Raw genomic sequence first — 15,726 nt, forward strand, 5'->3', positions numbered from 1 at the left:
CTACTAAGAAAAGTCTAAGTATCCAGTCAGTCTGTCAAAATGTTCTATCCTCTCAGCTCTGGGAACAGTAGAGAAATAGATGATATTGTGTGTTTGACGAAAAATCATAATCGACAACCATCTACAGAGAATCAGTGATATTGGTGAGGTGTATGTACAGAGCTAAAAGGATTCTAATGGACAACACCCAGCTCAGCCACAGTCTGTTCACCTCACTGATGTCCGGCAAGAGGTACAGAAGTATCCGCTGCTGTACCACCAGACTACAGAGCAGCTTCACTGCTCAGGCTGTGAGACTCCTGAACTCATCCTTCTCACTCCACCATCATTTAAATAAGTTTGTTTTTGTGAGAAGCCTTGCGGATCTACAACTATGATTTCACTGTAGTTCATTCATTTCATTGTAATCCTGTGTGGGAAAATGATTAACTAAATCTTGAACTTTGGAATGTGATAAGGCGGTTCTGCCAAGGATGTTACATTAAATCCTGGATAAAGTGTTGGAAGCAGAGCCCCATTCATTCCTATGAGAGTTGCTCAGTGGTGCATGAAGCCAATAAAGCTTGACTTCCCGGCTCTAAAATTACCCAGATCTTCCGCGCTGTGGGTCCCATAGAGCATGCACACTAGAGACTTCCTCCGACTGAGCCAACTAACATCCGGTTTAGCGCCTGGCTAACTTGAATGGAGATATAATGATTTAATCTAGTGGCTCCTCTAGACTTTATTGGACCGAATGGCTTAATCAAACAAGTCATTTTGCAGGGTTGTGACGCTCTTTAATTCACCTCTTTACAGCCGCTTCTTTCACAATGTAAACTTCTGGAAAAAAGTATTTTCGGGCCCCAGGGCATCACGTGACGTTGTAACTACACAGCGTTCTTTAAGCAAAATGCTTAAACCAGCATGCTAACCTGCTCACAATGACAATGTAAATACCATTGCTAATTTGCTATGCTGATGTTTTGCAGATATCCTACCCTAACCTAACCCTTTTCACCAGCTTAGTTTAGCATGTTAGCATGCTACTGATAGCTAATAGCACTAAACTCAAAATACAGGGGAGACTGAATAGAATGCCTAGCCTCATCTGAAGGTATTACGCATAAACCAAAGTGTTTAACACATTAAAATGTTGACCTGATGATGGCACTAAATTAAAATATAAGGGATTACCAGAGTGATTAAAATTCATCCTGAAGCTACTGTGAATGTCTGAACCTAATTTCAAAGCAAAACAGTTGTTGAGACATTTTACTCAAACCTACAAATGGTGGCACTAGCAACAGTCCCGAAATATGAGGATACATCGTCTTTAATGAACATTAATGTATGAACAAAATTCCACGCTGATGCGTGACTTAGATATTCAGATTATTATGTGCTGTTGGCACCAAAACTTCAGCCAGTGGTTAACTGAAGAGCTGATGTATCCTCTCCTTTCAGATAGGGAGATACATCCTGTGAAGATGCAAAAGATTCTTTCCCAAGACTGACAGAAAAAAAACAAAAAAAAAAAACATCACTAGATTGGCACAAATGTAGAGGGATTTGATGATGGATTTGGAGAGGAATGCAGGCCAACAACTCACAGAGATAGCTCTTGCCTAAGATCTAACCTGGTATTACGGTCCAAGACTCAGCAGGCTTTGTTTACCTCCTGAATTCTCCCTTCAGTGGGAAGAAGCTTTCAGTCAGGCTTGTTGTATTAAAGGGAGATGCTTAGTTGCATAAGTAACAGCCAGGCTCAGCAGTGAGGCTGTTGAACTTGGGCAACAAGTCTTGGAAGTTTGGACTAGTTTACTTGGAAGGTTTGTTGTTCAGGAAGAGGTCCAGAAACACCTGGTGTATGACCAGAGATCTAATCCATCATATTATCAAATATTCCATTAATGTCTTAATCACTGTTTTTGGGCTGTCACATGCAGTATGGCCCTTGGATAGACCTGCTGTTTGTGCTTACAACACATAAGTGAATAACTAGTAAATAACAAAATGAGGTTGATTGTAAGAATCAGTTTGTCCAGTCATAGTGGCCTCAAAAGACCAGCATACGATGCCAACGCGATGCAATTCTTGTTATGCTTTTGTGGGAGAGATGTGGGGATTTCTCTACAAATGAATTAAACATTTTGACCTCTCTTCACATTTTCTCAAAGTTATTGCAAGGCCGACAACATTAAGAATCTAACAGCATAAACAGGCTTGGATGCAATTTTCCTTATAAAGAACATATCGAGTCATTGACATTCATTCATAACTTTTAAAAGATGGTTCTTAGCACAGTTTTATTGTTGGAATTAATGTTGCCAAATTTGCCCATTTGTGCAACAGCCTGCTGTATTATTATTTCTGCTGAGATTAATTATGAGAAATTGGGTGCCAAATTGCACTGTAGCTTTCAGTGTCAAGAACTGTCTGGCTTACAAAATCGGAATATAATTGCGATAACCCTCCTGGGTGTATATCCGTAATTATTGTGTAGTACTTGAAACTTTGCATGAGGTTGGGGCATTTTCCAGCAGTGTTTGTGGGGACAACGCCAGGTAAGCCATGACCTTTTCCTAACCCAAACCAAGCGGGTTTTGTACCTAAACCTATTGTGGTTCACAATTGTCTTGAGTCATTATTTTGAAAGAACAAACTCAACATTGACTGGCTCAAGCATCTCAATGTGACTGTGAATATTTTGCTGGTTTATACATGACTGTTAACTAAATATCTGGCATTTTGACAGTTGGTCAGCCAAAGCCAGGCATTTGAAGAAGTCACCTTGGACATTATAATGGACATTTTCAATAATTTACTGTGGCAAAACAATGAAACGCTTAATCGAGAAAATATTTGGCGGATTTACAATGATGACAATTTCCATCTCATCGAAATTGGTCTAGTGAGTGTTAGAACCAGATGTGCAGGCCTCTCTATTAACCTTTCCTGTTGCCTTAATAGGCCTATTGATTGAAATCTGTTCAAGCCCAAAGGTCTCCTGAGTGAACCCTCCCACCACTGCCCCCTCTCTCTATCGAGCCTTCATAATCTCATTTCCAGTTCTAAACTCAAAGTAAAGGTAAGGCTGATGGGAATGCCTTGTCTCATCTGGTATTTAGTCAAGCTGGTCGCAGATAACTGGAACAAGAGCAACTTGGTCTCCAACATAAATGCTACAAGTACGTACAAGTAAAGTAATAACGACATGTATCAACACTGATACATACATAGTATTTTATAATCATTACTATTACTTGCTATTTAACCAGTGAATGTCGAACATGTATCCTAAGCAGTACTTGATATTGCAGTTTGTTCAGGGTAATTTCAACATCTTAATATACTGTTAGCTAGTTTAACTAATAACAATGCATCACATTTGATCAGTAGAGAAAATGTTTAGTACACTTTGCACGATCTTAATCTGCAAATAACGAATAACTAGCCTGTAGCAAACAGTACAATATTTCCCTCCCAAATAGAAAGCAAACGTTGGCTACTGAAGTAAAAATGTAGGCCAATTGATTTGCTTTCCATCACTGATTGAGACAGATCATCAGGTTATCATCTGGAGGTGACCAAAGCCTGTCGAGTGTGTGGTCAAGCGTAAACTAGCGTTTTAATTTGAAAGTCTCTCCCAGAAGTTGTTCTGGCCTGATTGACTATCACATGTGCAGTGTTAATTACTGAAGGCAGAGCGACGTCGTCAAAATAAAGGTCCTGTCACTTCATATAATCCGACGCGATTATTTTCGCTGACAAGAAACATCTCATTTCCGTTTTGCAAAGTCTTTTGAAATTCAATGGAACCAACATCATATCCTGTGGACCATGTTGATCACGTGTGTTATGGCCATTGTCCATTCACACTGATGTATTATGCTCCAAATGTGTGTGTGTGTGTGTGCTTACCCAAAGTGTTATTAATGATTTTCTATTGTGTTTTCCATGTGTGTTATGATATTATAATATTAGCAAGAGCTGTTAAGAGAAACCAGATCTATAGGAAAAACTCAACACCATCATTTAACAACACAAATGATGCATGTATGTATATTATATCACCATAACACCATTTATTATCCATGAAGTGTTGATGAATATTTAAAGGAGCAATCCTTGATTTCAGCGCCAACTGTCTCATTTGCACACCAAACTGAAGAATGGGGTGAGACTCCACAGGGTGCCATGGTCATTTACATCCCTCTTTTTTTCCTCCAAACACTGCATTTTATCATAGAAAACACCAAATTTGTTGTCTTTGCAATCTACATGCAGATCAATAGTAGTTTTAAAATGTATTTGTCATAGTCAAACAGACAATAGGCATCTGTTTTCGATGTTTTGGCACTGAGTCAGACTTTGTGATGCCACAGACAGACAACAACCGTGTCACCCAGGGGATCCCAGGATCTCTACGTGTATGACTTCCACGATGAGCCACCCAGAGGAGGTGCTGGATGCCCTGAGAGACTTCTACTCTGAAGGTCTCTTCACGGACACCGCCCTGCAGTGCTCCTCCGGTCACTGGTCACAAGGTGGCACTGTGTGCTTGCAGCTCGTACGTCATGTTCACTGCGGACATGATGGAGAGGACCTATAGCCTCGTCAGGTGTGTATGAGTATCTTTCGTGCAAATGTGTATGGATGAGCACTTAGGGCAATGTTAAATGTATCAATAAGAAATATGAATTCATGGCAAAATTATAACAGCACAGACAGCAGTATACTGGTTCATATTGTGGCTCACAGCATCATGAACACAGCTGGCATTTAGTTACAGTGCGAGGACATCCTGCAACTTTAATGATTTAGTGATTTAAAGGCTGTCATTCAAGTGGACAACCTTGGTTCATGTCCCGTGTTGCTCATATTGGCAAACATCTGCTGAGCTGTACGGTCTTTTAGAGAGACAATGAAGCCCTGCCACCTCCAGCAGTGCTGCTCACCAGCTCTCCCTGACCTCTGACCTCCCTGTACAAGAGGGGGGAAGGAGAAAAGAGAGGAAAGACTCTTCAAGGGATCAATAAATTATCACAAAAACCATTGAAGCCAACGTGATATAGCCAGGGTCTTGTTTTCTGCCCGACCGGATGGTAATAGTTGACAGGGGAGCTGGTTCTTGAAGGGAAATGGCTGCAAGAAACCACTGTGGTCATTTTTCCTCCCATATTGCCCCCCATGATGAAATTATTGGGAAGAATGTGGATGACCTGATTAGTCCTTAATGGACTTCAGCTGCACTTGGGGGAATAGTCAATATCTCAAGCTGAATATTTATATATGGTTTCAGTTATTATTGTCTGTGTTAAAACAAGGTGATACATTTGGCAAGTTTTGCTCTCGCTCTCACACAGGCCATAATGTAAGTGTGCTGGAGACTTCCACATCGCATTTCTTTAAAGCTGTGTTTTTTAATCCTCGGGGCCCCCTGCCCTGCAACACACCTCATTCAAATGAACGGGTCGTTATCAGGCTTCGGCAGAGCTTGATGACGAGTTCATTTGAATTTGAATCAGGTGTGTTGGAGCAAAGAAACATCTAAAACATGTAGTGCAGGGGGCCCTGAGGACCAGTGGCCCATTGCACCTGCTAGGTTCATCTTGACTAATCTGGTGTGATGGCCAAACCAACCAAACATTGTCACAGAAAATGAAGTTTTCACTGCTGCTAATCAGTCAAAGCTCTATTCTTAATGCATTGTTTATTACTGTGTTGTCTCTCATGCCCAGTAGTCTTTGAAAAGGCTGATAGTAAATTCAATTTAATACCCTTAAAGGATAAGTACCGTTTTTTACAACCTGGACCTTATTTCTGGCAAAAGATATGGTCATTTACTCACCCAGATAACTTTGGTGTCATTCGGCGTCGTTCGGACGAAATTAGATCCAGTGTAGCGGCGATATATCCATATAATGGGAGAGACGGGGCAGCGACACACAGCCTCTATTTAACGCATTATCTGCCACGAAACTAGTTAATTTCATCAATATTTTGTTATGAAATGCTAGCGCTATTAGCCTCTGAGTCCGGGCTCGTCCGTTATCAACATCCGGGGTCAAACTAGCAGCAACAGCTACAGGTAAACAAGGCGCGCTGTCGCGGGTGCGCGCGCAGCTCAGAGACGACATCTTCCAGGTCAGAGGTAGTAGATCAGCCTACAGACCCCGGATGTTGACAATAGACGAGCCCGGACTCAGAGGCTAATAGCGCTAGCATTTCATAACAAAATATTGATGAAATGAACTAGTTTCGTGGCAGATAATGTGTTATATAGAGGCTGTGTGTCGATGCCCCGTTACTCCCATTATATGGATATATCGCCGCTACACTGGATCTAATTTCGTCCGAACGACGCCGAATGACACCAAAGTTATCTGGGTGAGTAAATGACCATATCTTTTGCCAGAAATAAGGTCCAGGTTGTAAAAAACGGTACTTATCCTTTAATCAACAAACAACAACAGTGTGGAATGTGAATGTAAAATAATGTTGCTCTATTATTGGGCAGATGAAGTTGTAACCTAAGCTACATTTGCAAACTGTCATAAATTAGTGGCTAGTTGATAATTAGAAAGTTATCTAACCCCATATATTTGCTTGCCAACACTATAACGTCGGTGTCTAATGTCAAATTTAGACGCAAAACAGCTACTAAAATCTGCTCCTTATGGGTAGATCACTGGTTTAAAGAGTATCCTAACTATCTACCTATCTATTTCTACTTTGCACGGAGCATCTGGAACAAAAACAATCCCCCCCACAGGGATTAATAAAGTATTCTGATTCTGATTCCCTGAAAATCTTGTCTTTGCTGACCTCCAGTGGTTTGTTTTTCACCCTGCTGCTGTGAAGGGGCATATGCAATCTGAAAATGGTATGCATCGTTTTGCTAGAGTTTCTGGGATGATTAAGAATTTTCCTCAAAACGTTTTGTGAGTGACAGTGTGCAACAGGCCTTGAGGTATATTTTCTCTTCTTCAGAGGGTCAGAGGTGTTCTTTACCAGCAGCGAGCCCTACCAAATCACAAAGGCAGACTGGGCGATGTGCTTGGGGCACTACCGTTTACGTTTAAATAAAAGTTTTGCCACATGCTGAAGTATACTCAGGGACCCTGTGACTAGGGTTGCCACCTTCCAAGCAGAAAAAGAGAGGACACCCCCAGCAGTGGGGGCGCCGCTCTGCAGGGATACTGCTCTGCAGGGGTGCCACTCAACAGGGGCCCAACCACTACTGGCCCAAGGGTGGGGTGGAGCGCCAGTTGTGGTAAATAATAATGTACAACTGTGTTAACACTGGGATGACAGATTTTTAATGAAAAAAAATTTAAATCACTTTTAATGTGATTGTGTTTTTGCACATTCACATTGCCTCAGTGGGCGTTACAATCTGTACAGTGAATGACATCGTCTGACCTTAGTCCCTCGATTCCAGTGAGGAAAAACTTGCCATATTACAATAAACATGAATTTTATAGTATTTTTTTTCTTTCCTTCTTGCTGTCTTAGTTGTTTTTTGATGAAATCATGAATGATACTATCAATATTTTATGTCTATTGATGATATATTGATGTTGTATTGATGATATATTTCCCAGGCCATAGTGTGAACACAGATTTTGCTAAAATAATTGTCAGCTGCCTGTCTTATGTACTGAAAAGTAGTAGCAGAAATTAAATATAATCTGAACAGAACGTGAGGTCCCACCACAGAAGTGATTAAGAAGCTCACAGTTTGAGCCTCAGGAGATGCTTGGGTTACGAAGAACTGTGAGGCTGCTGTTTGGTTTTTGTCTGTCCTGATACTGCGGGAAAGCCACGCATTTGAATCTTCCAACTCACATCTGTATTTCTGCATCCATTTTCGTTTGAGTGGTGCACGGGGCGGAGTATCGGGGGCAGCCCGATGCAATAAAATGTCCTTGGAGCAGCTGCAGACATGTCCCTATCACTGACAATCTCTCATTCCTCATGCCTAAAACTAACCAAACCAAACCAACGACCCCTATGAGTAGGCGGGTGGTAACTTTAAGAAGCTAAATCTGGGTCGGATGATGCTGCGTTCAAGGCAACTTGGAAATACGGACAAATCGCAGCCCGTATTGACTCAAAACAGGGCGCAACATCTAAGTTTAAAATACAGGACGATTCCGTATTTTACGAGATGTGCGGCAACCCTACCTGTGACATCACTGTTGGGTGGGTGTGGCCACAAGTTTAACAGAGCAGACAACAGAGGTGAAAGACGCTTGAAACTTTCAACCAGGGAGGGCAGCATAACATTGTTTTTCAGCCTGACGTTAAGTTACCCTTCGAGTTGCATGTTGGATCATAATGTCACAAAAATCATGCTTGTCTGTTCACATCTTGAAATGAGATTTAAGGTGAGGTCAGAGAAACTTTCCTCAGCTTTCCAGTCTGCAACCATGCACACACTACAGCATTCTGCACAGTGAAGCCCAAACATCTCAAGTCGCAATAAGAAAAACACATTTTTGAGTCGAGGGAGACTTTAACATAAACATCCTTTGGCTATCAGTAATAATTAATGATTATCCAAAAAAAAAACATCCTGAGGTAAAAATCTGATCCCTGCAGCAGGTACCAGGCTACCTGTGGCAGAAATGACTGTCTGGAATGTTAAGGTGTCAAAGTTATGCTGAATGCAAAAGGCTATCCAAAATAAGTTATGGCATGAAAAAATAAAGTGAAAGACTCCCCTTGATTTAGTATTCTTTATATCAAGAAACCTATTGAAGTCATTTTAATGCCTTAGGGACAATAAATTGAATGAAAAAGGTTTTCCAAATAAAGTAAGACATTTAGGCGATGTATACATGGTGATAATGTGTGTATTACAGGGCTTTTAGACAAAATATAGTTCACACTGAATTAGACATCATATTTATCATATGCTGTTGTAATTGGCCAATGGTAGATCTTCCTTCCATGCACTTACTGCTACATTGCCTGCTGGTATCTCTTCTGAAGTCCCTATTTATCCCATTAAAAATGATACAGTCAAATGACAGTGAGGAAAGGGTAAACTTCCCCTTATCTTGGTAATCCTTAGAATGGCCCCTCTCCATTTCATAACTCCTCTCCTCTCCTCTCAGGCTGCCGGCCCTGGAGATGGAGGCCTTATCAGTGTTGGTAGACTATATTTACTCCTCTAGACTCACCATAACCCAGCTGAACATGGGGAGTTTGCTGAAGGCTGCTGACCTGCTGCAGATTGGGGCGGTGAAGAGGACCTGCAAGGTCTTCCTGGTGCGTCTGCTGAATGTGTGGACAACTACTTGGGCATGCTGCCGTTCTCTCAGCTCCACACCCTGGAGGAAGAAGCCCGCAGGCTGCTCGCAGGCAGGTCAGAGATCAGCTCTTTGTATTTAGCGATTTCTTTTTCAGCGTCTAAATTGTAAATGGGAACAAAGACAAAATGAAAGCAGAGTAGTACTTTTCTCACTAATAGTTCTCCACTGCGCTGTAATTCAGTCATTAAGGTGAGGCTCTTAGGAAATTTCTCACATGAACAGAAGAAACCAGACAAAAGGATATGATAAACTACTCTCCTCTATGATTGATTTTTTTCACTATAAGCTATGATTGCCAAAGTCACTTTATTCTCTACAAAAGATTCCAAAGTAATTTAATTTCAGGTGGGCTGACTCTGAACACAGGTGATGCAGGTTTCAGGAGGTGATCAAGTAAGAGGAATTTCTGCAACTGGATCTTGACAGCCTGAGGACAGTTCTGGCAGAGGAAAAAACAGGAAGTAGTGGCAGAGGCAGTGGGCAGGTGGCTGGACCATGACCCTCTACTCCGAACAAAACATCTTTCCTTTCAGCAAAATGACTTTGACAGCCTCCTTTCTACATTCACCCTAACACCTGTGTTCAAACAGCCCTCCATGACGGCCACTAGGATGAAATCCAGCTCCACTGTGATAGTAATTGGGGGCTACCATTGGCGTCCTTTGTCTGAGGTTCAGCGCTTGGACCTGTCCAGTGGGGAGTGGATGCAGGGTGAAGACATGCCCGATCACTCCAAGGAGAGCTATGCAGTGACCTACTGGGCTGTACCATTTATGTGAGCAGGGGAAACAGAACCAACAGCACTGAGGTGTTGGATACAGTGTGGGAGTACAACAGTGATTCTGACTACTGGACTGAAGGGCAGCCCATGTTGACTGCCAGGTACGTTGATCAAATAAAATGTCAGACGTGCTTTTGATTGACACCATTCTTTAAGGGATGGGGTTAGGCACCGGGTTTCTGGGCATGAGTCTTTAATTGAAGCTGCTATAATCAATATTTCATATAAAATGGATCAAATAACTTTTTGTAATGTGAAAGGGGTTGCTGATAGTGATGGCCCATACAGAGTTGGATTATCACCCAACTCTGTATCTATGGAGCTTTTTGACATCTTTTAACTCATTGTTTTCGTTTTAAGGCCTTCAGTGTCACTGCCTTGACTCCCACCACTCTCACCAGTGTCACTTCCTGTACACTACCTACCCAGCACCAAACAGCAGACAGACAAACTTGGCATCTAGCTGGTGAACATAGTAGAGCATTTAGCAGCCAAACAAATATTTCCCTCAGCGGTTAGTAGAGACCAAACCAGAGCTAAAATGAGAGTGAATATCGACTTGCATTCATCAGGTGAACAATGCTGTCTCTTTGAATCAAATATGTGCAAATTAATATTCCTGGCTGAATAATTTGTAGGGTTAATGCCATGTTTCTATTTACCAGTCATAGATAAAACAGAATAGAAATAATGGCCACCGTGATAACTTTACAGAGTTGTGAAACCCTTCACAGTTTTATAAATAAGCCTTCAAACTCTTGGATCTGTTACTCATACTCTTCTTGGATAGTTTTTTTTAGTGTCTCAACAATACTAAACAAACAACAAAAGTACCAATGATGGCGATAGACCCCTGTCAGAATGTTACGTATTATATTATTGTAGCCAGTTGAGGTGGAGCTGATATGAAATACTTTGTATACTGCTAGGTAAAATTTGGAATATTCAAAGTAAATATGGACATAGGCTCTCATATAAAATCATAAAATCCATCAAGTAAAAAGTAGCTTTTCAGTCTGAAATGTAATGTATAAAGTGGTATAAAATGGGAATTCTCAGGGGAAATGGAAATAATCTTTTGGTAGTACTTCAGAACTGTTTTGTTGTTTTCTTTAAGTATATGTACCTCCACCACTGCATTACTGATTATATATCTGAATTTATAAGGCTCACAACACACAATGCAAAAGTTTGGGTTTATTTCTGTTTTAGCAATACTGTTTGAACTTGGTATGAACTTGGTTTATAAAATATAAAATAATGTTGATAAAACCTCCTGCAGGTACTACCACTGTTCCATGGCCTGTTGTGTATGTGTGCATGTTATGGGAGGCTACAGAATAGGTTCAGCACTGCCACAGACTGAAGTGTTTGATCCACTGAGGAGGGAGGTGAACGGCTGTAGCTGATATTGTGCAATGTGTATGTCACACATAAAACAGCATGTTTTACATCTGTGTATTGTGTTGCTTTATGTAGATTTCATAATTTGATGTAATGGTAAATGTACTTGCATTTATATGACACCTTTCAAATTTGCTTTAGGCTCAGGCATCCAGTGTGAATGATCTAACCTGTTAACATTGACGCTGAAATGAAAAGTGAGAGGTAGCGCCATGTAGCGGCGCTGCACATGCATCCAGTGTGTCTAGTCTGCAAGTCTTGTTGGGATCCACAGATGAAGTTGTTCATTGTGGATTTCAAAACGGACTCTGAACTGAACCCAGTTCCCCAGAATTCCCCAGTCTTAACAACTAGGTGCAAAGACTGCCAAGAGACCCAGCTTTGAGATACTATTGGTCGGGGTGACAGACCTATTACTGACAAAACTCCAGCTCCTTCCTTTGTCGTTGTTTCTTCTCCACTCTCTTCTCCCACTGGGCTGCCCCTCATTCTCTTCTCCTGGATTCTTCTGGGCCCAACAGCTGCAGTTCAAGAAGGCCCAGAACTTCTCCCTACGGCAGCGACACAAGGTCCTGCTAGTATTCCAGCTCAGTTAGCACCAGCAGCTGCGACGCAAAGCTTGCCAGCTAACTCCACAAGCCAAGGAACACGAAGCAAGTTAGCACCAAGCTGCTATCCCTGCAAAGGAAAGGAGCGACCAGTTTCCTCCATCCACCTTCTTCATCAGACATTGCACACCAAGAAGAGCACTGTTCAACATTGGGATTACAACCTTCTTCTGTTTGGCTCATCAGCTAAGGAACCACCAGCACCATTTCTTCAAGACTGGTAACGTTGAACTGGGCCAAGATAGCACACAGCATAGCATAACACAGCTAAGAACATGACTTTTTAAAAAAAAATTCTGGTTGATGTAATGTTATTGTGATTGCTGTGTAGTCAGGTTATTGGTAGTTTGCTTTGCTACACGGCTAATTTGACGTTAGTTGAATTATGCTTCACACAGACTCAGGAGCTTTAATAATTATCCCTGATAATCATTAATTATTACTGATAGCCAAATTTAACCTAGGTTCCCTATAAATGTTGCATAAAAGCACAATAGTCTCTTTGTCTCAACATTAATTTTAGTGACCTCCATTTAGCGCAATTAGGTTAGCATTACTGCTGACGTAAATAATAACCTTCCTGTATTTACTCTTATCCTTAGCCAGCAGTTTTAAATTTGATTCTGTGGTGCCCAGTGGTGAATCATGGAATATGCTTTACTATGCCTCCTTTGGACATCGGACAGCTTCCCAGCCTTCCTGGTTTCCCTGCTGCTTGGGAGCTGCCCGGGAAGGCTAGGTAGAGCTACACTTGGTCGGTCCACACTGGCTACTGTGGGCTGGCTAATTACAGCAGTTAATGATTGGTTTTTCATTGTGTGGCGCTGCGTTTCCAAATCGGCATCGTCTTCTACACAGCAAATAAACAAAATTTATTACATGTACCACTATCACGAAAGGTGGTTCAGAAATAGACATACAAAGAATTGACACACAGAGAGCCATTGCTAACTGCTAGGTAGCTAACAGAACTGAAGAGTGTCTAACTAAGCAACTGTGGGATTAGTGTTGCTAAAAGAGAGAGGGGTCTAGTGCCTGAGGTAAACAAAAGTTTGTTTCAATGGAATTTGTTGCTGTTCTGAAGAAAAAACAAAAAATGAGGCATTATGTTCAGTGCAGCACATGAGCACCAGTACCAAATTGCAAATGTTCAGTTGATGAGCATTTACAGGTTGTCACACATCACAACCAAGACCATGGTGAAGCTCTTGATTGACTCTTTAGCTTAGGTTAGCATAAAGACGTAAGACAGAAGAAAAGAGCTAGCTAAGAATTGGTCTTATACTTAATAATTACTTATAAATACTAATTACTCAGCTATAGAGGTGCTGGAAGAATGGTTTTATTACCTTTTGACGGAGTCAGACTGTAATTTTCATAGCCTACAAAGCTAAGCTAACTGGATGCTGACTCTAGCCATATTATCATGTATACCATATTATGTTTGGATGTACAGTATACAACATTAGAGTGCTATTAATCTTTTCGTGTATCTTATAAAGTGAATAATCCTTGTCAGATTATTCCTATTAATCAACATGATTCTGTCTCTTTTTACAGGGGTAGGGAACGCCTCAGCTACTGTGTTGGCAAGCAACATCTATGAAGCCAGTGGTAATTATGGCTTCAAGGGCAGCTGTAGCTACAACAAGATCCAGAGATACAAAGTGGACATAGACCAGTGAAGTATCCAACCACTTGACCCCATCCAGGTAGTTCTGAATACAAAATCTAATTAAAATAAGTTAACAAGTTCTCATGGGTAAAAAGACACCTGATCCTGATTGTACATTCAGAATGACGGAACACCGAAATTATTTTCCAAGTTATCCTGTATAATTCAATTAATCTATATTTACATACAAATGCTCGGATTGAAACCCGGTTCTTGTCATGTCGCTGCTCCCTGCAGAGTATGGGATGTGCCTGGTGTCTTTCAACAGCAGCCTGTACCTGGTAGGGGGCCGGACCACCCTGCTGAACGCTTCGACCCAGACACAGAGGAATGGATCCCGCTTGCCAGCATGGAGGAGAGGTGGATAGAGTGCGGGGCGGTGGCCATGCTGGGCTGTGTGTACGTCACTGGGGGCTATTCCTGCTTCAAAGGGACCTGTCTGCAGAGCATGGAGAAATATGACCCTCACACAGATACATGGGACTTAGTCAGAGATTTGCCCAAAGCAGCTCGCTTGCATGGCGTTATCTGTGTTTACGATGGCACGTAGTGTGAAAAGACAGAGGTGAGCCATCATCAGCTCCTCTTGGAACAATTGTAGTGCCAATTGGGTAAACTGGTTTTACAGCTCCCTGCCAGGCAGTGATGTACCAGCTGGTTTAAGTTTTATTGTGTTGTATGTGGTTCTCCCAGGGTTTGTCTCCTGAACTGCCTCCTCTTTGAACGTAAGATTGTTTCTATCCCTAGAATAGCTCCTCCAACAAGGCCAATGTGCTTTTCAGGGTCTGGCTACTAGGTGTCCTTAAGCAAGTAACTTCCAATCAATTTATAGTTTGATCTATTCTGAAAGGAGTCAGTGTGTGTGTGTGTGCGTGTGTGTGTGTGTGTGTGTGTGTGTGTGTGACTGTGCTGAGAGTTAACAAAGTAAAAGAAAGAGATAGATGAAGACAGATTGACAGGCAGGCAGTCCAGCAGATATCGAGGCAGACACAGACAGACACAGAGGGACACTCTTCGGTCATCAGTGTCTTTCAACCTCATCCTTATCTGATCTGAATCACAGGGAGCTCCTGTCTGTATTGTCCCACACTGCACAGCACTGAGAAATAACACCACCCAAAAGAGAGTAATACCACTTTAATACATCTGAAACTCCTCGTGTCTCTGGAGATGAATTCTATGTGGTTTGTGTTTTAGTTTTGTAACTTGGTTGTGCATTATTACTTCACTCTGCATGGACAAATCAACAAAACTACAGTTCAAAATTATGTTTACTTGATTTGATTATTTTAATCTTTATTTTTAGCCATGCTGGTGCTGTGGCTCTTGGGATGGCAATGTGATCTGTTGGTCAGATCTATTGGATGGATTTCTGGTAATTTTATACAGATGCTCATGGTCCCGAGAGGATGAAGCCCAGTGATTTTGGTAATCCCCTAACTACCTCTAGTACCACCAGCAGGTTGACATTTTATCTTTTCAGTGACACGCTCATCAGCTATTGGATTGGTTGCCATGATATTGGAAGCAGATGTTTGTTTCCCCCTTAGGATGAATTCTGATGACTTTGGTGATCTCTTAGTTTGCATATGGTGCCACAATAAGGTCATCATTTCAATATATGCAGTACTTTTGTTTATGACCAAACCGTACAAAACTAATGATACACCCATCAGTCTCAGCTGTATAGTACTTTGTGTTCAGTACTTATTAACAAGTGGTAGCATTCTAACATGCAAGATGATTAATATGGTTAACTATCATTGGGGGTATGTTAGCCGTTAGCCGACTTATGCTGCCTTCCAGACAACTTGGAACTAGAACATTTCCGACCTCCTACGAGAAAAAAACAGTGGGATGCCCCTGGAAGTTGAAATGATTTTTTGTGAGCTCCGGGCTAATCCATCTACCTTGACTTTATGAGGGAGCAGCTGTGTGACATCATAATGGTAA

General features: G+C 41.6%; 1 pseudogene across 1 annotated transcript; it reads left to right on the forward strand.

Moving 5' to 3' along the window:
* Positions 1-176: 176 nt before the first annotated feature.
* LOC311267737 (kelch-like protein 23) lies at positions 177-14,323 on the forward strand (annotated as a pseudogene). Its single transcript has 9 exons — positions 177-232; positions 4,505-4,603; positions 9,108-9,354; positions 9,839-10,187; positions 11,369-11,396; positions 12,012-12,068; positions 12,285-12,318; positions 13,659-13,779; positions 14,011-14,323. The product of its transcript is annotated as a kelch-like protein 23 (transcript).
* The last annotated feature ends 1,403 nt before the right edge of the window (positions 14,324-15,726 follow it).

Source organism: Pagrus pagrus (assembly GCF_965226575.1).
Source record: "Pagrus pagrus genome assembly, chromosome: 1".
Classification (NCBI taxonomy): Eukaryota; Metazoa; Chordata; class Actinopteri; order Spariformes; family Sparidae; genus Pagrus; species Pagrus pagrus.